A 27,333-nucleotide genomic window follows, 5' to 3' on the forward strand; every position below is an offset into this window, starting at 1 on the left:
TGAAATAATATTAAAAGTGATATATACCAACTGGTGATTCACATAGTAGTGCTATAAAATTAAACCAAAAACATTCCATCAACAATTGCAGGCCAGGTACAGTGGCTCAAGACTATAATCCCAGCACTTTAGGAGACTGAGGTGGGTGGATCACTTGAGCCCAGTAGTTCGAAACTAGCCTGGATTGGACAACATGGCAAAACCCCATCTCTATAAAAAATACAAAAAATTAGCCAGGCATAGTGGTACATGCCTGTAGTGCCAGCTACTCAAGAAGCTGAGGTGGGAGGATCATCTAAGCCCAGGAGTTCAAGGCTGCAGTGAACAGTGACCACGTCACTGCACTCCAGCCCGGGCAACAGAGACCTTATCTCAAAAAACAAACAAACAAAAAACAATTACAGATGCTCTTGTGAAAATATTTCAATCAGGTTACATACCTGATATGTATTTCAGGGTTTAAAAAAGGCAATCACTATCTAAAAGAAATGAGAACTCATAAAAAATAATGAAGAACCAAAAAGAAAGCAATTGTTGAGAAAGCTATGGTTCTCAAAGATTATTAACACAGAAATTATTTGACAGGGTAAACAGAACTTCAGTTGGCCATTGTATTTAAATCATGTTTTTTATTTACTATATTATGTTTTGTCTTCTTAAAAAGCTTGCTCGCCAGGGCTAGCACTTTCTTAGAGATAAGAGAGCTCACAGGAGCATGTCTTCCTTATACAAATCAACCAATCCTGAGTCTACAGCCAAACCCACCTCCTTATCTAACATTCACATACGAAGCCAGTATTTCCTGCCCTAAATCATTCCAGAGTCAGGTACCAGGCAATTAGAGACACCTCTACAGCTCAAAGCCTGCAGGAATCATCCAAACTCATCAATCCTTAACTGTTTACTCTGCCCTCCCTTGCCTTTCCCAGGAAATACCAATAAAGACTCTGGCCGACTTTTCCGTGGCTCTGTCTTCTGCTTCCTGACTAAAACCTGGTGCTTCCTCTGTGTGGCATGCAGTGACCCTCCCTAAGACTTGTGAGTATAATAAAATTCTTCCTTCTAAGTCTTATTCACACATCCCCCTCCAGCTGCACAGACTTCACCATACTGTATCCAACACCTACATTCTTAGAATAGCCGCTATTAATATACAAAAGAAATTTAAGTATATGCATGCTCAAAATACTGCAAAGTGAAATATTAATCACCAGATGATTATCTGCACCAATGGAACTGAGGTAAGAAGCTTTAAGAGAAGTCCTTTTTCAAGATTACTATTCAAACCTAGAACATTTCACTTTGTCATCTGTGATTAAAAAAATTTGTTCCAATTCTAATTCTATGCTGACAGTAAAGCAGCTACTTATCTCTCTCTCTACACTGCACCTTCTCTACCACATTCTTCCCAAAGCATAAAGAATCATGGATAACAGAAATCATTTCTTGCCTTCGGAAAGTTCACAATAATATACAGCAAGCTGCATCTTTCTTCAGCTGCATCTTTCTCCCATTACCTCTCAAAGAGCTATAAAAATATAAATATACAATACCTTAAATTAAGGCCTGGCTACATTTACTAAGATGGACTTCAAGGACCTATTCATTTATCCTGCCTTTTAATAACTATGACAATAAGGCTCTAAAAACAAGAAAAGCCTATTAGTTTGAGAGTTCCTCTGACAATTCTTCGTCAAATAATTCCATCTGTAGTTAACTCCTATGACAACAACAAAACACAAAATAACTTGGTTTCCTGACTTGCTAAACTGTTACAGTGTTAAATGTAAAGGAAAATAATCTATCATACACATAAAACAACAAATTCTACTTTTTACCCAATAGACATGAAATTGTTTATGTTTCTAATAAACTGACATTTTTGGTTAATAAAATTATTTATATTATAATCCATATTTAAAATCTTGTTTTTCAACATATCCCTGTAAGATTAATAAACAATAAAAAGTAGCAACTTTAAATCACACAAATAAGTTCAGAAAAAAGTGATTTACATTTCAATTTTATAAACATTACAGGTTCTACTTGTACCAAATGAGGTGTACCTATAAAACTATGGAGACTGAGATGCGTTTTACTGTTTAGTTTTTCAACAATATTTCTTTTCATAAGTGCTATAACTTAAAATTTACACTGGATGTTCAAGACTTTTTCATAAGAAGTCTCCAATTTTTAATATAAATTGGTCAAAAAATAGTGTTCTTATTTACATAAGAATTAGAAGAAAAAAAAGGAAAATTATTTCAGAAATAAAGACAAGCCAAATGGAACACAAAATAACAGACCCCACAAGAAAAGAGGAAAGAGAATGGAGGAAAATTTTCAAAATAACAAAGTTAGTCAAGTGTCATAGCCTTTTTAGAATTTCTCCAGCAGGCTTTCCAGTTTGTACCAAAAAAACCCTTCAAAAAAATAAAATAGTAAAAGAAGTTAGTCAAATAGATCCAACGTACATTCATAATTAGAGTCCCTAAAAAATAAACCCATGTAATAGAACAGAACAAATATTGAAAACCATCACACAAAATAACTTTTCTGAAATAAAATACTTGAACCTACTACTAAAGGCAAGATCAACACCAAGACATATTCAAGTAACGGCTCTTCAAAGAAAAAGAAACATCTTTCAGGTATCCAAGCAAATGACCAAATTTCTTGTAAGAATAAAATGGCAGAAGACTTTGAAAATACCCAAGGAGCTCATAAAAAAAACACAGCTGGGCGCAGTGGCTCATCCATGTAATCCCAGCACTTTGGGAAGCTGAGGTGGGAAGATCATCACTTAAGCCCGGGAGTTCAAGACCAGCCTGAGCAATACAATGGGACCCTGACCCAACAAACATAAAAATAAAAAATAAAGTTAGCTGAGCATAGTGGTGTGCACCTGTAGTCCCAGCTACTCAGGAGGCTAAGGCAGGAGGATCGCTTGGCCCCAGGAGGTTGAGGCTACAGTGAGCCATGATTGTGCCACAGCCCTCCAACCTGGGAGAGTTGTCTTGGGGAAGACTAAGTGAGAGTCTGTCTTGGGGAAAAAAAAAAAAAGAAAGAAAGAAAGAAAACATGAGCCAGGGATTTTACATCCAACCAAAGCTTCAAATATAATGAGTATAATGATCACATACAGATAGTCTGAACCAAAAGGACTTAAAAGAATATTGTTCCCATGAGCTCACTTGTAGAATGTGAGCTTCAGACAACGAAAAAATCCTAAAAGTATCTTTGGGATAAGGTCTGGGGAAGAGTATTGAATATAATTTAAAATTAACACTACGTGATCAGAATAAAGATAACAGCATAGTATATGCAAATGCTATATGCTCGTAAAACATAGATATAAAACAATTAACAAAAGAGAATTTACAGAAAAAGTAATCACCTATTGGTACACTCAACTACCTGGATGAGTATCACATGCATCATGCTAAGTGAATACAAAATAGCCATTCTCAAAAGGTTACATTTACATAACATTCTGGCTTCAAAAGGCAAAGCTATAGGGACAGAAGACAGATCAGTGGTTGTGAGAAGTTAGGGGTGGGAGAAGGATTTCAGATAAAGGGGCAACAAGAGAAAGTTTGGGGAGGTGAGAGAACTGTTCTTTATCTTGATTGTGGTGGTTGTTATGTAATTCTAGTTGTTGTGGCTGTTAGGTAATTCTATTTGTCAAAACTCACAACTGTATACTGAAAAACATGTATTTTATTGCATGTTAATTAATAATAAATTTTAAATGCAAAAAACCCACAGACACTGGGGAAAGGGAAGAAAAGGTACAGAAGAGGTTATTAGCTAATTTCATTATTGCTCACAATACAAGAGTACCTTAAAAGGAGTGGACTATAGGTAGCAGTATAAATGTACCTCTCTCAATGTAAAAATATACTAAACCTCTCAAAAAAAGAGAGCAAAGAAAACAGACAAAATAAAAACATTCAAAAGCAACAAAAATGTTAAGTTTCCTTTCACTCCCATCCCCATTTAACCACTTCCTCTACCTACAGTCAACTAGTGTCATCAGCTACTTGTGATACCTCTTCAAAGTTTTCGATGGCATATTTGCTTACATTTTCAAAAGGAAATAATAAAAGAATAAACCAAGAACTAATGAAAATGGTTACCTGACGGGGGCGGGGGGGGGGAGGGGGAGGATGATGTGAACCTTCTGTGAAGTGCCTTAATTCCTTTTTTTTTTTTTTTGAGAGTCACGCTGTCACCCAGGCCAGAGTGCAGTAGAACAATCGTGGCTCACTGCAACCTCCACCTCCCAGGTTCAAGCGGTTGTCCTGCCTCAGCCTCCTGATTAGTAAGTAGCTGGGATTACAGGCACGTGCCACCACATCTAGTTAATTTTTGTATTTTTAGTAGAGATGGGGATGGGGTTTCGCCATGTTGGCCAGGCTGGTCTCGAACTCCTGACCTCAGGTGATCCTCCCACCTCAGCCTCCCAAAGTGCTGGGATTATAGGTGTGAGCCACCGCGCCTAGGCCAAGTGCCTTCTTAAACAGTCTTACTTTGGAACAACGTAAATGTTTTACATAGTTAAAACAAAAATTTAAAAATCAGTCCCTATGAATGGAAGATAATTTTAAATAAGTGAAACTAGCATATATCAAGTTGGTGGCAGAAATACAGAAAAAAGAATTACTTCAAGTGACTTCAAAACACAGTATTTTGAATATCCATCCCTAATGGGATATATTTTAAAAACCAAAGCACAATAAATAAATAAATAAATGCAAAAAATCATACAGTATTCAATGTTCTTGTTAATACTGATTTTTTTTTTTTTTAATTGACAAGAGTTTTCCTCTTGTTGCCCAGGTTGGAGTGTAATGGCGCAATCTCGGCTCACTGCAACCTCCACCTCCTGGGTTCAAGTGATTCTCCAGCCTCAGCCTCCCGAGTCACTGGGATTACAGGCACCCACTACTGGGCCCAGCTAATTTTTGTTACTTTTAGTAGAGACAGGGTTTCACCATGTTGGCCAGGCTGGTCTTAAATTCCTGACCTCAGGTGATCCACCCGCCTTGGTCTCCCAAATTACTGGTATTTTAATTTGAAAATGTATCAAAATATCCTAGGCTAAGGCAAATAAATATGTTAGTATCACTAGAATCAAAGATTCTCAGAGTAAGAAAAAAGAAAGAAGTATAAAATGAGAGACTTTAAAACTGATTTGGAAACTCTGCAACTCACTTTGAAATGCATTTTAAAAAGATGGGGTGTGGATGCAGAGATCTGCAACAAAGTAAATACAGCAAAATCCTAATTCTAAAATCTAGGTGGTGTGTACAAGGGTATTCATTGTATTAACTCTCTCTTCTATATGTCTGCAAATGTTGGGGAGGAAAACTCCTTGGATTCTGTATTATACAAACCACGAAGAAGCACTGGGATGAATCTCAACTCTTAACCAATCTGTTTTTCCATCTGACAACAATTAGTTCTCAACAACCATTTTTAAAACATTTCAACCACTCCTCAAAAAAAACTATCCAGACTACCAAATAATCCACAACGCCAAAAGGTCTAGGACCAACAGATAATTTCTCCTTATCCTGGAATGTTAATCAACCTAAGTGATTCCAGCAATAGTCAAAGAGCAAGAACTCAATATATCTGAGATAAACATAAATAGAATGGTTATAAACTGTTGTCCTGGTTGGATTTCAAGTAATATATTCATCAGGACAAAACTATACAACCTTAAAGTTATATGACATGGGTGTCTTTAAGACATTAAAATGAAATTTTCTCCCTGAATTTTTAATTAAATTTACATTAAAGTGAAAGTAAAAGTACTGGTACCCATGAGAATAATTTTTTTTTTAATCTCTCATGTGACTCGAATACATCTTAAACCATTTTTTCTTTCTTAGACTAATGTTGAAAGCATTCTGAATAGAGGAAAAAAGCTGGAGAGAATATACTCCAAAATGTCAACTGCCATTAATCTGGGTGGTAGTATTGCATATCCTTTTAAAAATATGTACGCTTTTTTCTATTTCACAGGATTAGTCTGTTTGATTTTCCCTTTTGCATTAAGAATGCATTACCTTGTAACTGGAAAAAAAACTTCTTGGAGAAAAAAAAAAGTACTTACACTTGTTAAGTATAAAATAACTGACAGAGTAAGAGGTAAGGGTGATTTGGGATTTAAACTGCACTAAAGATAACCAACTCAAGAATAATTTGAGAAACGTGATGGTTATATATCTTTAGGTCACTTTTCCCATATTTCACACCTTCTTAAATAACCAATTTTCCTTTCCACCAAAAATGCGGCTCCTACCATTCCTGATGGTTTCAAAATGTAGGTAAAGAACATATCCAAAATCCAAGACTCATGGGACTCTGTTCATCCCATAAATATTGAATATCTGTACTCTGTACTACGCACAGAAAGTGCTAGGGGTTTACAAAAGAAAAGATGTTATTATCCCTACCCACCTCTACTCAGTTAACATATTTATGCAGCACCTATTTTGCATCTGGCATTGTTCGACACACCATGAATATAGCAGTAAACAAAACAGACCAAAAAAGCCTCTCTGATAAAGCTTTGCTTCTCTTCAGTTGTCTTTCATTTTTATGACCTACACTTAGCCAAATGCAGCAAATCCACCTCAGAAATCTCTCCGCATCTCCTTAAAACTCATTAAAAACAGCAAAATATAAATCTCTCATTCTGTCTGAGTATTATCAGCTCCATGCTGATTTCATTTTTTCCTTACCCAGCCTGAACTAAAATGGTCCATTTAGATATTCCCTCACCAGTAACCTCAATTACTACAATTGTTCTTCCAACTTACCTAACCTATAGTTTCCCATTTTGCATCAATCATACAATTCAACTTTCCTCTCTAACCAGCTGAGTATATAGTGAAAAATTTGTATATAAACCGCTGTCTCAAATTCATGGTTTTAAATCTCATAGTTCCTCAATACTTCCACTTCTCTGATCAATGAACATTTACTAAATATCTCTGTGTATAAAGCTGTGGCAAAGACAAAAGTCTGTGCCCTCCCTACAGGGGATACTCTAACAGGCAGGACAGATCTTAAATAATTAATTATGAATGTGATTAAATGCTATGAAGGGGAAGTACAAGGTGCAGTGAAAGGGCATTAACAGAGGAGCCTAATCTCGTTTGGAGGTGAAATGGTTGTCAAGACAGGCTTCCAGAAGTAGTGGTAAGTGCCAATAAATAAATTCCATATAGCATCCCACATTCCTAATTTATACTTAAATCCCCATATCCCATCTGCTGGACAAAGAAACTTGCCTCATTCGCCTCCTCAGTCTTCTCCTGGACTCACTAGTGATTCCTTCTCCTCAGGATATACATACAACAAAGTCTCTCCCACCCAAACATAAACTGGAATAATTTTTCTGGAGAGTAATTTGGCCATGCGTATCATAAGCCTTAAAAATGTGCATATCCCTTCTTGTGATCCACAATTCGACTTCAAGAAATCTTTCCTAAGGAAATAAAGACAAATTTCATGCAAAAAAGATTATTTAGGATAGTGAAATAATTAAAACAATCTAAATAACTGGCAACAGAAGAGCTATGGATGTGCCTTAATAAACTTACAACAGACTATGCCACAGCTAAAAATAAAAAGATATTCAGAGCTTTTAATCTCATAGAAAAATGCTTATAATTATGTAAGAAATACACTGTAACTGTTACACAGAAATAAATCAATAATAATCCTCTACAAAAAAAATTAAAAATAGGCCAGGCATGGTGACACATCTCTGTAGTCCTAGCTACTTGAGTGGCTGAGGCAGGAGGATCACTTGAACCCAACAGTTTGAGGTTAAAGTGAGCTATGATTGTGTCACTGCTGGGCAACAAAGTAATACCCTGTCTCCCAAAAAATATTAAATAAATGATAAACACAGGAAGTAAAAACCTGTATAAAGAGGATAACTAGGCCGGGCGTGGTGGCTCACGCCTGTAATCCCAACACTTTGGGAGGCCGTGGTGGGCGGATCACGAGGTCAAGAGATAGAGACCATCCTGGCCAACATGGTGCAACCCTGTGTCTACTGAAAATACAAAAATTAGCTGGACGTGGTGGCGTGCGCCTGTAGTCCCAGCTACTGGGGTGGGGTGGGGGGTGCGGTGGGCTGAGGTGGCAGAATCGCTTGAACCTGCAAGGCAGAGATCGCAGTGAACTGAAATCGCACCACTGCACTCCAGCCTGGCAACAGAGAGAGACTCTGTCTCAAAAAAAAAAAAAAAAAAAAAGTACAACTAAGCTTAAAACATAAGTGTATATATAAAATTTGGAAAGAAATGAGCAGAAGTATTGATAGCAATTAATTATACAAAATTATGGTTTAGTTTTCCCCCTTACATTTTTCTGTACCTTTTTTTTTCCCGAATTTCCAAAATTTCCTCCCCCCTCAACCCCGAAATACTGTCTCACTCTGTAGCCTAGGCTAGAGTGTAGTGGCAGAAACACAGTTCACTGCAGCCTTGACCTCCTGGGCTCAAGCGATCTTCCTGGCTCAGCCTCTCATATAGCTGGGACCACAGGTGCATGCCACTACACCTGGCTAATTTTATTATTTTTATTATTTATTTATTTACTTATTCAGTTAGTTAGTTAGTTAGTTAGTTGAGATGGAGTCTGACTGTTGCCCAAGCTGGAGTGCAGCAGCGCGATCCTGGCTCACTGCAGCCTCTGCCTCCCAGGTTCCAGGGATTCTCCTGCCTCAGTCTCCCGAGTAGCAGGGATTACAGGAATGTGCCACCACGCCGAGCTATTTTTTTGTATTTGGTAAAGACAGGGTTTCACTATGTTGGCCAGGCTGGTCTCGAACTCCTGACCTCAGGTGATCCACCCACCTCAGCCTCCCAAAGTGCTGGGATTACAGGCGTGAGCCACCATGCCCAGCCTAATAAACAGGGTCTCGCTTTGTTGCCCAAGCTGGTCACCAACTACTGGGCTCAGGCAATCCTCCCACCTCAGCCTCCAAAAGTGCTGGGATTACAGGAATGAGTCACCACGCCTGGCCTTGAATTATCAAATTGGCAGTGTATTACTTTTCTAAATGGGTTGTGAATTACTGTTCCTCACAACAGCAACACAGCTACTAAGTCCACTAGCACTTTATCTCCATTCCTTACCTCTAACTCTCCAACACACTGCACCCGCTATCACCCCAATCCCAAATGACAAACCAGTGGAGACTTAGCAGTCCTCCTTTGAACTGACTTCCAGGGCTTCTGAAACCACCTAGGATCTGCCTTCTAATTCTCTGATCATTCTTTTATAGAATCTTAGATGATTATGTAACAAGGAAGACATTTTTAAAAAAAATTCGTAAGTACATGAAAAGAATCTCAGATGAATTCTCTCCTATACGTCCTTTAAATATGGTGCTTCAGGTGTCCACCTTAGCCGCCTTCTTTTTTTTACACTACACGCTTGGGTGAGCCTATCAATTCCCCTGGCTTTAACAACTTACCTTCTGACAACTCCAAAATCTACCTTCAGCCCTACTCTCCTAAATCCCATTTATTTTTAGTCAAAGCCTTTGCTATTAATTTTCTGGGAGTCCTCTAGCAGTTCAAACACTGTTCTCATCATCGTCTTCTTTAAAGATCCACTTCCTGGCCAGTTGTGATGGCTTACAACTGTAATCCCAGCACTTTGGGAGGCTGAGGCAGGAGGATCCCTTGATCCCAGGAGTTTGAGGCTGCACTGAGTTATAATCACACAACTGCACTCCAGCCTGGGCAACAAAGTGAGGCCCTATCTCTTAAAAAAAAAAAAATCCCCTTCTGGTATTTTCTGATGTGTTTAGTCACACCACTATCGATTTAATCTTCTAAGCTAAAAGCCAGGGAGTCATCCTTAACACTCTCAACAACTATCTTTACCTACTTACTACTCCTACTTCCTAATCAAGGAAATAAAGACAGATTTCTTATAAAAAAATTAAGTCCTAATTAGTTAACAAATCTGTCTACTTTCCTCTCCAACCCCACTACACAGATTAAACCCTCAATTTATTATTACAATAACCCAACTGATCTCTGGAGGTCAGTCTCAGATCTATTTTCTATATTACCCTCAGATAACCTACCTAAAAAGCAAATCCAACCATATAATTCCCTTGCTTAAAAACTACCACCTGAAAGATAAAAGGTAACACCCACTAGCATTAGAAGTCCCTTCATGATCATCTCCAGACACATTCCTCCCACAAAACTTTATGCTGAGCTTCCTCCAGCAGCAGCAGCAGCAGCAGCAGCAAGCAGCGCTAAGACATGAGTTTTCTGTGCACCAGGAATCTTTTTTCAGAGCAGCATCAAGCTATCTTGAGTTTGCTTCACACCAGGTACTCTAATAAGTGCTTTAAGTGAATTATGTAATTTAGTCTTATGAGGTTGGCACTATTATTTCCTTTTCACAGATAAGACTGAGTCTGTCAAAAAATACAAAATCACAGAACTAGTTAAGTAGCAGAGCCAAGATTTATATCTCCACTATATTTCTCGACAAAAGTAACTAGTCAGCTTCTAAAACTGCTACTAATCTTCAAAATCGCTGTTCATATCCTATCTTGTGAAGGATACCTGAGCAACTGAAGGACAGAGAAGCTTATGTTTAACTGTATTCCTCTTCCGTAATTTTATGTAAGCTTCCTAGATAGACTTTCCTGATCACCACTGTCTTCCAACAGAGTTGGTTACTTCCTCCAATATACTTCTCTAATTTGTTTATAGGTCTACTACTGTGTATCTCATACTGGATTTTATTATTATTATTATTTCTTTTTTTTTTTTGAGACGGAGTCTCACTCTGTCCCCTAGGCTGGAGAGAAGTGGCGCAATCTCAGCTCACTGCAGGCTCCGCCTCCAGGGTTCACGCCATTCTCCTGCCTCAGCCTCCCAAGTATCTGGGACTACAGGCACATGCCACCTCACCTGGCTGATTTTTTGTATTTTTAGTACAGACGGGCTTTCACCATGTTAGCCAGCATGGTCTCAATCTCCTGACCTCGTGATCCACCTGCCTCGGCCTCCCAAAGTGCTAGGATTACAGGCGTGAGCCACCACGCCCGGCCGGATTTTATTATTTATTTACATGTTCATTTCCCTTTTTACCTGCATACTTCTACAGAGTAGGTACCCTTTCTCAGCCATGTTTACAGCACTGTCTCCAACTTTGTCAATCCTAGGTTCTTAGCAGAGTATCTGGCACATAACAGGTACTCGACAAATTAAATCTCTTCTGTTATTTTCCTCCTGTTTTGTTTTTTTTGTTTGTTTGTTTTTTTTAATCTCTTATCACACTCTCTATCCTCAGGCAACAGCCTCACAACCTAATTCCTAGCTCTAGCCCCTACACTCTCCAGCAGTCTTGCAGACTGCCATCACACACTTCATCCTCTCCCCACTTTGTATTATCTTTCTAAAACAGGTATCATATATCTTCCCTACTCAAAAAGATTGAAGGCAGTCTGGGTGCAGTGATTCATGCCTGTAATCCCAACACTTAGGGAGGCAGGAAGATAGCTTGAGGCTAGGAGTTCAAGACCAGCCTATGCAACATACTGAGACCCATCTCTACCAAAAAAAAAAAAAAAAAAAAAAAAAAAAGCTGGGCATACTGATGCACACCTACAGTCCCAGCTATTTGGGAAGCTGAGCTGAAGTAGGAAGATCACTTAAGCAAGGGAAGTCAAGGCTACAGAGAGCCACGATTGTGCCACTGCACTCCAGCCTGCATGACAGAACAAGACTGTGCCACAAAAAAAAAAACAAAAACTGAAAGGTCCCTTCTACCTATAGAGTATATTCCACCCTATAACTATCATCAACGCTCTATAATATCTGATTCCATTCTTTCTTTCTTTTTTTTTGAGAGACGAAATCTCATTCTGTCACCAGGCTGGAGTACAGTGGTGCAATCTCGGCTCACTACAACCTTTGTATCCCGGGTTCAAGCGATTCTTCTGCCTTGACTTCCCAAGTAGATGGGACTACAGGCGTGTGCCACCACACCCAGCTAATTTTTGTACTTTTTAGTAGAGATGGGGTTTCATTATATGTTGGTCAGGCTGGTCTGGAAACTCTTTATCTCAGGTGATCCACCTGCTTCGGGCTCCCAAAGTGTTGGGATTACAGGCATGAGCCACCGCATTCGGCCTATTCTCACTTTTGTAACTCTTCCTTATAATCCAAGTCCCCAACAACACTGAACTATGTATCTCTGCCAAAGACCACAAAGTTGCACTCTTCCTGTGAGACTATTCTGGCCATTTACCATAGTCTGTAATGTTCTTCCCCAAAAAGGCCTCTCAAATTCTTACTCATTTTGTAAGGTCTACCAACTACTACTTCCTGTATAAATCTGTTTCCTTGAGCCAGAATTAACTACTCTCTCCTTGGTTTTCCCATATATGGTCTCATTCTTAAGTACTTAGTATATTTATGTCTTAGAGTTGCATATTTCTGCTTCCTGCCTTGTCCCACTATATCTTCCAAACACCATATACCAACAGTTTGGTCAACAAAGGACTATATATACAATGGTACAGACAGGTATGTAGTAGGCTATACCACCTAGGTTTACATAAATACCCTTTACGTTCATAAAAAAACATCGCCCAATGACTCATGTCTTAGAACATGTTCCTATAGTTAAGCGACATGACTATACTAAATTTGATCTTCCTCAAGGGCAGGGACCATATTCAGTTCACTTACTGTATTAATTGAGTTTCTACTAAATGTCAGGTCCTATAGTAAGAACTATGAATAAGACAAATAAAATAATTTCTTATCTTCATTCAGCTGCTGACGGTGTGATATATCATAGGTGTTCAATATATATTTGCTAAATAAAGATATTGCTTACTTATAATAATATACTGTTTATTCTTTGTTCACATTTACCTTGCGCTTCCATTTGCTGCTTACAACCAATCAAACCTAGAAAGAAAGATCCTTCCAGTTTTCAAAGCCTTTTAAGGCTAGACAGGAAGAAAGACCTTTGTTCTCCTCTTCCCCGCAAGAAATAATCTGGAAAGTCAGCAAGCATAGAGGGAACATTCTGAAAGACTGCACGTTATTATCAGCAGAAGAATTTAGGAACAGAACAGAGAGACTGCATTACTTGCCAGTTCTCACCGAAACACTGTCAAAGAGCGGCATCAATATTTTGTTTGAAGAGCTAAAAATACCATTCATAATAAATTATAATTCTAAAAACTTTCAAATAAAAATTTTATTATCTCTCACATTTAGAATTAACTGTATCTCCACTGCCTCTATTAATATGCATAACTTAAAATTTGAATGAAATCCCTGAACTGAAAGTACGTAAGATACAGACTCCTTAAAGAAATTCACCTCAACAGTCAATGATCACTAAAAAGAAGGGAAAGTAAATACATAACCATTAAATATATGCCCTAAAGAAGTTATGCAGGGCCAGGCATGGTGGCTCACATCTGTAATCCCAGAACTTTGGGAGGCCAAGGTGGGTGGATCATTTGAGGTCAGGAGTTCGAGACCGGCCTGGCCAACATGGTGAAACCCCATCTCTACTGAAAATACAAAAATAAGCTGAGTGTGGTGTGGCATACCTGTAATCCCCGCTACTAGCACAGACTAAGACAGGAGAATTCCTTGAACCCAGGAGATAGAGGTTGCAGTGAGCCAAGATTACGCCACTGAACTCCAGTCTGGGTGACAGACAGAGACTCCATCTCAAAAAAAAAAAAAAAAAGTCATGTAGATAAAGTGATTTAATTTTTTGTTGTGAAATGCATTAGAATTTATTTTTAAATTAATAATATTTAAAGACTATTTTGTCCTAATAAATTTATTTAGCTGCATATGTACAAAAATTAGGTTCACTTTAAATGAAAACTCAGAGCAGAAAATGAAATGTTCTTTCACTCAATAAAAGGAACTTTCTTCAAGTCTCATTTTCTAGGCAATAAAGAAATACAAATAACAATCATGACAGTCATATTCCTAATTTTCCAAGGCAGACCTAGAAATAACGTACACCACAGGAGAAATTAAAAGTCTTTACAAGCACATAATACATTAACACCAGTTCTTTCTACTCTACTGAAAGAGGCAATTCATGCCCAACTCTTGCATTTCATGAGAAAATTTGCTGCCAAGGACAATTTATTTTAAAAACTGAGATCTTGGATAAACACTTTAAAAGAAAACTCAGTGTTTTTTTTTTGTTTGTTTGTTTTTGAGACTGAGTCTCGCACAGTCACCTGGGCTGGAGTACAGCAGCGCGATGTCGGCTCACTGCAGCCTGTGCCTCCCGTGTTCAAGCGAGTCTCCTGCCCCAGTCCAGCAAGTAGCTGGAGTTACAGGTGCCTGCCACCATGCCCGGCTAATTTTTTGTATTTTTAGTAGAGATGGGGTTGGCCAGGCTGGTCTCGAACTCCTGACCTCGTGATCCACTGGCGTCGGCCTCCCAAAGTGCTAGGATTACAGGCTAGAGCCACCGTGCCCGGCGAAAATTCAGTTTTAAATTAAGTGAAATAAACTCTCAGATGGGCACACATCATTGCAAACAAAAGGTGACTAACGGCTACTCTTTCTGGTCCACGCTTTACAAAGATGTTGGGATTTTAGGAAAGCATCTTTTCTCCAGAAAAACATTACTTGGCAAAAATTAGCAATAGGAGTTGCTTTTTTTCATAAATGAATTGTTCTCTGCTTCCAAAAACAATGGGTTGGGCCTAGAACTTTGTTTGACACGTTTACCAGAGAGAGAAATGAATGCGACCAAAGAAATACAATAGTTTGGTGGCGCGGTGGCTCATATCTGTAATCCTAGCACTTTGGGAGGCTGAGGCGGGTGGATCACCTGAGGTCAGGGGTTCGAAACCAGCCTGGCCAACATGGCAAAAACCCGTCTCTACTAAAAGCACAAAATCAGCTGGGCATGGTGGCACATGCCTGTAATCCAGCTACTCGGTAGGCAGAGGCAGGAGAATCACTTGAACCTGGGAGGCAGAGGTTACAGTGAGCTGAAATCATGCCACCACACTCCAGCCTGGGCAACAAGAGCGAAACTCTGTCTCAAAAAAAAAAAAAAAAAAAGGCCGGGCGCAGCGGCTTACACCTGTAATCCCAGCACTTTGGGTGGCGGAGGCAGATGGATCCCTGAGGTCAGGAGTTTGACACCAGCCTGGGCAACATGGTGAAACCCCATCTCTACCAAAAATACAAAACTTAGTCAGGCATGGTGGTACGCGCCTGTAATCCCAGCTACCTGGGGGGCTGAGACAGGCAGAATTGCTTGAACCCAAGAGTTGGAGGTTGCAGTGAGTCAAGATCGCACCACTGCACTCCAGCCTGGGCAACAGAGCAAGACTCCATCTCAAAAAAACAAACAAACAAACAGTTTTCTCCAAGAACATACAAGAAATAGTACTTCTAATCCATTCATTTATTCATACCTTTAAAAGCTAGCTATAAATTAAGCACTAGAGTTACAGAAATTAAAATAAAATAGTCCCTTACGCTTAAATCTGTAGGGTCATGTTGGCAGTAAGCAGACAATTGAAACAATATAAATATCATAATTACAGTCTGGCCAAAATGTAAAGGAGGCATTGAAAAGGCATATTCCTACTTTAGGAAGAAAATGCCATAAGAAAGGTACTCCTACACTAGAACTTGAAGACTAATTAATTAGCTAGGCAAACAGAGAAAGGGGTAAGAGAAGGTAAAGGAAGGACATGCATAAGGAACTAGAAATATAAGCCAGCGTGCCTAGTCAGAGAACTCCAAATGGTATCTTATAGGTGAAGAGCAGGTGAGGATTAGGGATTCTTCAACATCATAAGTCATTAGGGAGATATAAATTAAAACTACAGCAAGAAATCACTAGAAACCTATTATAATGGCTAAAAATTGAAAAAAAAAAAAAAAAGACAATACCTAGTGCTAAGATCAACAGGAACTCTCATACATTGCTGGTAGAAATGCAAACTAGTGGGCCGGGCAGGGTGGCTCACACCTGTAATCCCAGAACTTTGGGAGGCTGAGGCGGGCAGATCACCTGAGCTCAGGAATTCGACACCAGCCTGGGCAACATGGCGAAACCCTGTCTCTACTAAAAACACAAAAGATTAGCCGGGGGTGGCGGCAGATATCATATCCCTCCACAGTATTGCTGGTTTCTATCACTCAACAAGCACATGGAACACACAAAGTATATCTGTAAGGAACTTACTATCTAGCTCAGGAGAAAAAAATGTATATATGAAAAATGTATATATGAAAAAGCTAGAGGCCAGGTGTTGTGGCTCATGCCTGCGATCCCAGCACTTTGGGAGGCTGACACAGGTGGATCATTTGAGGTCAGGCACTCGAGACCAGCCTGGCCAACATAGTGAAACCCCGTCTCTACTAAAAATTCAAAAATTAGCCAGGCATGGTGGTGGGCGCCTATAATCCCAGCTACTTGGGAGGCTGAGGCAGGAGAATTGCTTGAACCCAGGAAGCGGAGGTTGCAGTGAGCCAAGATCGTGCCACTGCACTCCAGCCTGGGCAGCAGAGCGAGACTCTGGCTCAAGAAAAAAAAAAAACAAAAACAAAACGCAAACTAGTACAGCCACTTTGTGAAACAATTTGGCAGTTTCTTATAAAGTTAAAAATATACTTAACTACAATCCAGCAATCCCACTCCTAGATACTTACTCGTGAAAAGAAAACTTATGTTTACACAAAAACCTGTATATACATGTTTACAGTTCCAGCCAAAAAACTGGAAACAACTGAGAAGTTCTTCAACTGGGGAGTGGGTAAGCAAACTTTGGTTCACTCATCTACACAATCAGATTAAAAAGGACTGTTCTATGAATATACACAACAGGGAGGAATCTCAAATGTGTTATGCTAAGTGAAAGATACCAGACTTAAAAGGCTACAAACTATATGATTCCATTTATATGCCATTCTTGAAATGGCCAAACTAGAGCGACGGAAAACCAGTCAATAGTTACCACGAGCTAGAGATGGGGAAGGGCTGTCTACAAAAGGGTATGGCGGAATTTTGGGGGGTGACTGAGCTGTTCTATATGCAACAGTCCACACTTATCTGTGGTTTTGCTTTCCTCAGTGTTTCAGTTACCCACAGTCAACTGAGGTGCAAAAATATTAACTGGACAATTCCAGAAATAAGCAATTCATAAGTTTTAAATTGCGTGCCAGTCTGAGTAACATGATAAAATCTCATGCCATTGGACTCAGTCCCGCCCTGTCCCCGCCTGGTAATCATTCCTTTGTCTAGCATATCCACGCTGTATATACCACATGCCCTTCAGTCACTGAGTAGCCCTCTCAATTATCAGACTGAAAAAAAACATAGTATATATAGAGTTCAGTACTACCTGTAGTTTCAGGCATCCACAAAGGGTCTTAGAATGTATCCCTCACGGATAATGGGAGACTCCCATATCAACTGTGATGGTGGTTTTATGATTATACATGTTTCTCAAAACTCACAGAACCATATACTAAAAAGAATACAGTTTACTATATGTAAAATATACCTAATTTTAAAAACAAAAGAAAAAGGATAAGGGATCCTAGCTACAAAAAGACTGAAAAATGACCCCTCATATCTGAGGGGTCCTGTTAAGAAGCTCTACATTTTATCCTTGAAGCAACAGATGTCCCAAGTGATCAAAAAACGGGTAGAGGCAATTCAGTTCCGTATTATTAAGAACACTGACAACAGTTATAGACTAGAATAAGAGCAAAACAGGGAGCAACTGGAGACCCATCAACCAACTACCTCAGAGTAATTCAGCAGATAAATAATTAAGATCTGACTAAGGGAGAGGCAGTAGAGATGAACAGAAAAGTTAAAAGCAAGAAATTCTCAAGTTTCTAGCAATAGTGAAACCACCAACCAAATGGTTTTTTTTAAGAAAAAGATTTTAAACAAGCTAAATTTAAATGCCTGCGGGACATTCAAATGCAAACATTTGGTTAGACACATTGTCTGGAGCTTAAGGCAATAAACCAAGATGTAGCATTAGATTCAAGAATCATCAGGGTATTCGCAGGCAAATATGAGGTCAAGTTCATATAATTTGAAGTATAAAAAGAATCAGCTTACTGATTATACAGCTTGTAAAGTGAGAAATGGTGACAATCGTGTGCCTATTTCAATGATGGGGCCTCTCTCAACCACTCTATCCTTGGCATCTCTGATTTTCTCTTTGGCTTGATTACCCTGAGAAAACTGAGGCAGTTACATAAAAAGCTGTCACTGAATTCCAAGTTTTTATTTTCTGTTCTTCATACTGTTGACATCGAGAATATTCAGCCGATAAAGGAGTAATCTACTGAATACACTTAACTGGTTAATTAAACACAGGAGGACTACTAAGAGGGGTTTGATTTGAGGTCCATCTGACTGACCTCACAGGGCAACTTATCCACACAGCCCAACAGCTTTGTCTTGGTAACTCAACTAACAACCCTATGGCTGCTTTATAAAGTTATGAGGAAATACTATAGGATAGATCCAATGACTGTAGGTAATTAGTGCTTAACCAGGGATAGGCACCAAAATTCAGTGTGGAGCTTTCTCAAAATGCCTATCTTGCCCAAAGCTCTACTTCCGAAAATTCTAACTTAGAAACTTTTGGGGTAAGGCCCAAAAATTACTATATTTTTAATAGTCTCATAAGTGATTCTGATATCCACACAAACCACACACCAATCCCAAGCTGAAAAGAAATATATTAAATTTGGTTCCAGGCCCTACCATGGAATTCTCATTTGGAACTTTCTAAACCACATCCTAAACCTTGAAAATCTCCTCTGGTTGACAGCATACAAATACATATTTCTCAGCTAAAACCTAAAATTCTAAGTCCAACATCTGTAAAATGCCCATGACTCACCAACTGACTATGATTACTGGCTTTGAGAAGATTTAACTTCTTAGTAGAATTCAGGAAAAAGCAGTGTAAGAAAAGTCATGGAAAATGAGTCACTGTCCCTCCGTTCCTTAATTCCAATTCTCCATTTTAATAATAAACCTACCAGAAAAGCTCAGTTAATATTACCAACTCAAGCTTTAACTTCAACTAGTATTTAGGCATAACCAGATCCAATCTGTTATACTGGAATATTCAGATTCCACTTTTCCAATTACCAAAATTTCCAGGATTCCAACTTTCCAATTACATCATAAACATTATGAAATCAAAACAAAAAAACTAACAAATTATTTTTCTTACCAAAATTTACACTTACCCATCTCTTCCCTTACTGACAATCTTTACTTCAAAATAATAAATCCCACAGGCTGCTGGTATTGGATGCGTGGCTCGAACTGACGCTGCATCTTTTGGGGTTTTGCCATGGCCTGCATATGAAACAGGAAGGAAAAAAGAAGTCACATGAGATATTCACCGAAAAATGAAAATCTTAAACAATTCAGGAAGATACAGGTTTTTGGAATGATACATAATTTCTGCTATCAGTTCAAATACTCAATAAAACGTTTATCATCACCATGAACCCAATATGCAAACTAGCCCAAGTTAACCACAGAACTCTTCACACTATTATTAGTTTTATTAAGATTGCAGAATCCGAGTATGTAAATTGAACCTAGCAGCCTTTTATGCAATTAAATAAAAGATGTTATAGAGTACACTATATTTTTAAGAGGAAAAAGGCTGTATGAAGAACATGAGAGAAAGATCTTAATTTTATCAGGTCTAAATTGCATATAACTTATATAATTTCTGTACACTCTTGCCAAAGGCCTGCTCTTTAAACCAGAAGCATCTATATCGTATATTTCTAAGTGAAACCTTACACAATTACATTGAATTGGCAAAACAGCTTTCTTAAGAATTTACAATTTTATAATCTTTGGTATAGTCTTATTAATTAAAGCTGATTCATAAAATCTCTTGGGCCAATAACAGCCTATTGAGAAATACATCTAATTTCTAAATGTATTTTTTTTCTTTTTAAACAACAGAAATAACACCATGCCACTGCTGACATTTTAGAAAATCTGTTAGATAATGCCTTTTAAACTTTTTAAACCAGCTACTCCTCCATTCTAATCCATAGGGTTTGCTAAACTCACCATCACTTCCCCTGCCTCTCGCCCAAGACACAAACTACCTTGAAAGCTAGCATGTGGACAATATTAAGAGAAAATATGTCCATAAAACCATGGGAGAATAAAGACAGAAGTTGAAGTAGCATGTCAGAAAGTACTCAAAGAGCATGAGTGAGACAAGTCGCCATAATCCCCAGAAGGACTGCATGAGACACAATACTCTAAATCATTATTTGGGTGTTCTAGTTAAATATGCTCCACGCAATACAAACTTCGCATTAATCTTTCAGTCATACTATAAAATTATCTTCATGGGTAGCAGAATTCTCCTCAAATTTATCGTGATTGTTTTAAAACTAAATGCCTTAAGTCAAAAATTGCATAAGATATACAACCATCACACATGAATGAGATCATATCCTCCCTTACCATACATTTCACCAAATTTACCAAATTTCCAACATATGCCTTATTATTATTAAACACTTAAGATTACACTTGCAATGCAAACTAGTACATGTTCACACCCCCCACTCCCCCTACAAAAAAAAGAATGAATTCTGCCACTCCTTCCATTACCATGAAAACTTGGATTATGGGCAGAAGTTCTTTTAGCCTGGTGACCATAAGGCGTCAACAAGCTTGGCTAGGAAGACAAAAATGGAAGCAACAATATTTACATGCATCGAAACTACTTTAACATATGATACAGGTAATAGATTTACACTGAGCTAAGCAGCAGAAAAGAAACAACTGCACAAATCTGTGCACTAGTCACTTTTTAATAAAATTTAATTATGGTGGCAGTAAAACACATTTTTCAGTCAAAATATGTTCAAATAAGTTACCTGAGAAAAGGCCATGGAAACCACATATTTAAAAATCAGATAGTTACAAATAAATCTACAGAAAACTAAACAGAATCTAACTGCAGTCCTAAATCCACTAATTTTTTTTAAGGGGAGTGACCCAAACTTTTAGGGATAAAGTAATCCCAAATTATTATTAATAACAAATAATAGTTACATATATTTAATACTGTGTGGAAGGCACTGTTCTAACGTATTAAGTTTATTAACTCATTCAATATCCAAAACAACCCCATGAGGTAGGTACCATTTATTATCATTTCATAGTTGAGGAATCTAAGATAAGGAAACTCGCCCAAAGTCATACTGCTAAATGAGAATTCCAAAGCAGGATTTATGCTGGGATTTAAATTCAAGAAACCTGATCTAGTGTGAGCTCTGAACCCACATGAAGGATTTAGTTACAATGAACTTTTGGGGATCACCTCACATATCCCCATGTCCTATTCCGGCTACTTCTATGGGAAAAGAGAAAGAAACTAATATTTGAAAGTAAACAGTCTCTCAAAGAGTTAGGTGCTTTTGTATGGATTTTTCTCATTCAACATTTATGAAATAGGTATTATTCAACCTCACTTTTTGAAATGAAATTTGTAATCTATCATGGGCCTACAGAAAAAAAAATAAAAATTTTTACACATTATACACCCTGCCCCAAATTGGTAGAAACATATATTAAATCCATGCATGAATTAAAATCCCATACATTTTTCCACTATGCAAAAATTACTATAAAGTACCAGTTATAAATCTTCAAGTATCCATTGTATTTGTTATGATTCACTGCAAATAAATTCTGTAAATGTTAAAACTAAAAAGATGTGTTTCATGTTTAAATTTAAATTAGATGTAAAAGGAATAAGTAAAAGTTTAAATGCAAGATTAAAAGGTTTCATACTATTTCTTAAATGAGACCAGTACAAGTTGAGTATCCTTTATCTGACATGCTTGGGACCAGAAGTGTTTTAGGTTTTTTCAGATTTTACAATATTTGCACATACTTACCAGTTGAGCATCCTAAATCCAAAAATCCAAAATCTAAAATGTTTCAATGAGCATTTCCTTTGAGCCGGGCGTGGTGGCTCATGCCTGTAATTCCAGCACTTTGGGAGGCTGAGGCGGGCGGATCACTTGAGGTCAGGAGTTCAAGACCAGCTTGGCCAACATGGTGAAACCCTGTCTGTACTAAAAATACAAAAATTAGCCTGGCATGGTAGTGTGCGCCTGTAATCCCAGCTACTCAGGAGGCTGAGACACAAGCATCACTTGAACTTGGGAGGCAGAGCTTGCAGTGACCCAACAGTGGCACTGCACTCCAGCCTGGGCAACAGAGTGAGACTCTGTCTCAAAAATAAAAATACATAAAATCAAGTTTTGAATTCTGAAAGCATTTTGAATTTAAGATTTGGGATGCTCAAACTTGTAATATCAGCAGCAAAGGGCCTATTTCTAACAACGCTTATCACCTGAAAGTTTATTACCTTAAATTCTGTGGTAACCAGACAACCTCATACTACCAAAGTTTCAACTTTTAAAACTACAAAGTCCTCAGTATTGTTTTCTATGTGGCTTTAGAAGAAAACATATGTAATACTTCCCAATTCTAAGGCTAGCCAGTTTAGCTCTCTTTATTCAAACAATCCGATGGAAAGAGTTTGAATAAACCATTCTACCCCATTCCCACTCCCATCCATTCTCCAACAGGCAGCCAGCCAGTGCCTTTCTGGAAACATAAATCAGTTGTCCTTCTATCACCAGCTCTCAATACAACGAAGATTCCTTCCAAAGCCTCCCCTTTGGCCTAGGAAAAAGACATGCTTTCTGAACACCTTGTCTGACCTTGCTCTCCACCTGCACTTTCCACCTCCTTTCTGCTCCAGTCACATCAGCACTATTTCAATTCTTCACATTGATCAGGCCAGAGTCTGTACACATGCTATACCCTCCAACTTTCCTTCTTAGCCTGAGTAGGTCCTACTCACACTTTAAATCTTAGCTCAAGCCTTACTTCCTCAAATATTCTTTCTCTAATCTCTCCAACTTGGTTGAAGCTCCTTTTTACAAGCCCTCAAACATGTATCTCTCCTGTACATTCACACACTTAACACTGACGTGTAATTATTTTTTTCCCTGCGTTTTAATTCCTGAACCTCTTTATTCCCACTAACTTCCACTCTAACTTCAATCATTCCTTCTTGAAGAAGCAAAAGCCCAAGACCCAGAGTCTAATGCTGCAATGGACCAAGCCACCTGTAATATCGGGCACAGTGAAAATTTAACTGGGCTTTTATTTTATTAGGACTGTAATTTTTGTGGTGTTCTGATTAGTGCTTACAAAGTTCCCAAGGTTTTAAGTGGTTGCTCCAGCTTTATTTATAGTTCACATAAGTCCTGTTACTTTTAGCGCACTGATTTTGTGGAAAACATGGTTTTCCAGCCACGCATTCATGACATTATTGCAGAAACACCGGTATCTTCCTCCAGAATACACCATCCTGTTCTATCCCCTTTCTAAAGCCTTCACATCTATACTTCCTCTTCAACATCATGGGAACTCTAATTCCTCAAACTCTTCTTGTTTTTTTCTCCCTTTTTCCTCTTCCAGGAGAGGCTACGTGGTAATCACTTAAAGCTCTCAAATATCCTTGATTTCTCTCATATGCCCATCCTTCTATCATATCCAACTAGCAAAACAACACTCTCAATATTATAATCTACCTTCGCCACTTCCTCACTGGACAGTTGATTTCCACTGAATAAAGTTCAAAATCTTACAAACAGTCACTGCTATGAACTAATGATGTCAACTGAGCACTCTCAATGCTACCAACAGTATTTTTAGAAATGTTCAGTTTATTCCCTATTCCTCTCAATGGCTCGTCCACATTTTCATCATTACTTTAAGCTTTACATCCTCTACTCAAATTCATAAGCAAAGTACCTCACCTCTTATCAAGAAAACAGGAGTCCAGTTGGGTGCAGTGGCTCACACCTGTAATCCCAACACTTTGGAAGGCGAAGGCAGGTGGATCACCTGAGGTCAGGAGTTTGAGACCAGCCTGGCCAACATAAAACCCCATCTCCACTAAAAATACAAAAAGTAGCCAGGCATGGTAGTGCCCACCTGTATTCCCAGCTACTTGGGAGGCTGAGGCAGAAGAATGGCTTGAACCCTGGAGGCAGATGTTGCAGTGAGCCGAGATCGTACCACTGCACTCCAGCCTGGGTGACAAGAGCGAGGCTCCATCTCAAAAAAACAAAAAAAAACTCCAAGAGAGGCCAATGTGGGTGGATCACTTGAGGTCAGGAGTTCGAGACCAGCCTAGCCAAAATGACGAAACCCCATCTCTACTAAAAACATAAAAATTAGCCAGGCATCGTGGTGGGTGCATGTAATCTCAGCTACTGAGGAGGCTGAGGCAGGAGAATTGCTTCAACCTGGGATCCGGCCTGGGCAACAAAGCGGGGCCGTCTCAAGAAAAAATAATAATAATAATAACCAGGTAGGCTAATTTTATTTGTTAACATGTTAAATTTTGTATACATTTACTGGAACACCATACCTTGGACTAATATAGTATTTTCATTTAATTTATGTCGCTTCGGTTTTACCTACATAACCAAATTAAAACAAGATTGACTAAGAAATGACACAATGGTCTCTAACACAATACTCTCTAAAGGAATGTTTAAAGATAATTTTGGTTATGTGGAATTTTCATCTTCTATGCTGACATCAGAAGCTAAACTCCAGGTAAAATGTAACTCCACTATCAGCTATTAAAAATTAGAGGAAAAAAAAAAATTCCACCTTAACCCCTATCCTCCTCTAGGAAATGCCTAATCTCTTCCTTCATCTATATTTCTCAAGGATAATCTCTATCCACTATCCTCTCTACTTGGTCCTTTCATTTACTCTTTCAACCCACTGAAATCTGGTTTTTGCCCCATCACTCAATTCAAACTGATCTCCCTAAAGTCACAATGATCTAATTTCCCAATGTAGTGGAAAACTATCTGTGCCTATCCTACTAAACCTATCTGTTGCAATACACACTAAATATCACTTCCTCGTTTCTACTAGGGAGGGTGGGGAGGCTGTCTGAGACAGTGTCTCATTCTGTTGCCCAGGTTAGAATACAGTGGCATGATCACCGCTTGCTGCAGCCTCAACTTCCTGGGTTCAAGCAGTCCTCCCACTCGACTTCCCAAAGTGCTGGGATTACAGGTGTGAGCCACTGCACCTTCCCGTGCTCAGCTTCTGTGATACCAATCTCCTTGAAGTCTAGGGACCTACCATTTCTTTTGGGCTCCCTCCAGGCTTTCAACATTGGTGTTTTTCAGGGTCCCATCTTTGGTCCACTGCTTTTTCTCACTCTATTACGTATTCTCCCTCTCTCTCTCAAATACTCTGAGTTTCAACTACCACCTACCAGTGACTCCTAAATCAGTCACGACCTAGACTTCTCTCCCAAGCTTCAGGTCAATTATAGTCAACTATCAACCCTTCCTAGGAGAAACTGTCTCACACATTGTCCCTACTGACAGAAGTGAGACCCAGACTATCCTTGTACCAGGAGGGTATTTTGTATTTTATAATTACCACCACTCCTACAGCTGATTCAACTCAGGTTAGCACCTGACTTGAAGGCCGCCAATTCGCAACACAGTCTGTAATGAAAAGCTCTGCCCAACTAAGAATCATAGCTATTAGCCAGGCCAATCTGTTAAGTCTCTCAGGAATTCGACATAGGAAGGAAAGGATAAGCCAGTCAGTAGGGAAAAAGAAGTAAGAAAACAACCAGAAACTAGTGATTGGAGCCGAGTCATTTTAATAGAATAGAATGAAGTCATGAAATCCAACTGTTAAGACCATTTAGAGCCCCCTTAACTCCAAAAGACCTGTTCCTGTTCTTTCTGTAAGGCTTGTTCCTTTGGCTTCTTCAGGTTTCCCCGAAGTCAGATCACAGGGCTGAGATTCCCATTTTTACTTATCTCCAACTATACTGTAATACAGTCTTCTTCACAATCATTATTTTATTCATGGTTCACTGGAAGAGCCTAACAGCTAAAAACTCAAACATCATCCTAACAGAGGTGGAAACCCATTTTCCTTGAGGTCTCTCACCATCGTTCCTCATATCCTCTCAGTATTACTTTTAAATATCTCACAAATATATCTGCCTTTCTCTGTCCCTACCACCGACCCAGCTGAGGTCATTTCTAACATGTTCTACTGCAACAGTCTTCTAAATCAGTTTGCTATTTCCACTCTTGTAACCTCTTGAATCTATCTTCCAATCAGCTGTGTAATCTGACAAAAATGAAGATATGAGCCAGTCCCTTCCCATTTAAAATCCTTTGATGATTCTCCATCTCCTACCGAGTAAGATCTAAACTCAACAAAATATTCCATAGGGCTCCTAACTGGGCTAGGTACAGTGGCTCCTGCCTATAATCCTAGCACTTTGGGAGGCTAAGGCAGGCAGATGGCTTGAGCTCAGGAATTCGAGACCAGCCTGAGCAACATGGCAAAATCCCCATCTCTACAAAAAAATACAAAAAATTAGCTGGGTATGGTGGCGCGTGCCTGTAGTTGCAGCTATTCAGGATGCTGAGGTGGGAGGATCACTTGAGCCCAGGAGGCAGAGGTTGAAGTGGGCCTAGATCGCACCACTGCATTCCAGCCTGGACAATGGAGTCAGACCCTGTCCCAAAAAAGAAATAAAATAAAATTTAAAAATCTCCTAATTGATCTTTTCGCAGATGCTCCTTGTCACATACTCTAAATGCTAACCCAAAATTGTAAAACCAGACGCATAAAGTAATTCTCTGTTTTTGCTTTTCCTTCATTTGCAACACCTAGCCCCTCCCTTTCTCCTATATCCTATTCATCTTTTAAGACTGACCACTAGCCTCGACTCCTCCAAGAAGCTATCCCTGATACCTGAACTTCCTTCATCTTTCCAGTGTCAGCCTGGGTTAGACGCTCCTCCTATCTTCACAGTACTCTTTATAATATTTCCCTTACTACTCTATTTTATGTCCTCTGAGCTCTCTGAATTCAATGACAGTATCTTCTTCACCTTTGAGGGTCAGAACCTAGCACAGAGTAAACATTCACTAAAAGCTTATTAAATAAATGAAGAAATGAACAGTGAGAAACACAAATAAACTGTCTAGTCTAGGAGAATATACACCATCCGGCCGGGGGTGGTGGCTCATGCCTATAATCCCAGCACTTTGGGAAGCCGAGGCAGGCAGATCACTTGAGGTCAGGAGTTTCGGACCAGCCTGGCCAACATGGCAAAACCCCGTCTCTAGTAAA

At 38.9% G+C, this 27,333-nt stretch overlaps 1 protein-coding gene and 1 non-coding gene across 3 annotated transcripts in view; one reads left to right on the forward strand and one right to left on the reverse strand.

Moving 5' to 3' along the window:
- RANBP9 (RAN binding protein 9) overlaps nucleotides 1-27,333 on the reverse strand; it is a 173,302-nt gene that overhangs the window by 50,084 nt on the left and 95,885 nt on the right. For both annotated transcript variants that reach the window (XM_031934997.1, XM_031934998.1), the window contains exon 2: nucleotides 19,311-19,422. The gene's annotated coding sequence lies outside the window, so the exon portion shown is untranslated. The remainder of the gene's footprint in view (nucleotides 1-19,310; nucleotides 19,423-27,333) is intronic.
- Nucleotides 2,364-2,426, forward strand: LOC111528749. Its single transcript, XR_002727157.1, has one exon. It is a non-coding gene; the product is annotated as a U7 small nuclear RNA (small nuclear RNA).

This window comes from Piliocolobus tephrosceles, chromosome Y, assembly GCF_002776525.5.
Source record: "Piliocolobus tephrosceles isolate RC106 chromosome Y, ASM277652v3, whole genome shotgun sequence".
Taxonomy (NCBI): domain Eukaryota; kingdom Metazoa; phylum Chordata; class Mammalia; order Primates; family Cercopithecidae; genus Piliocolobus; species Piliocolobus tephrosceles.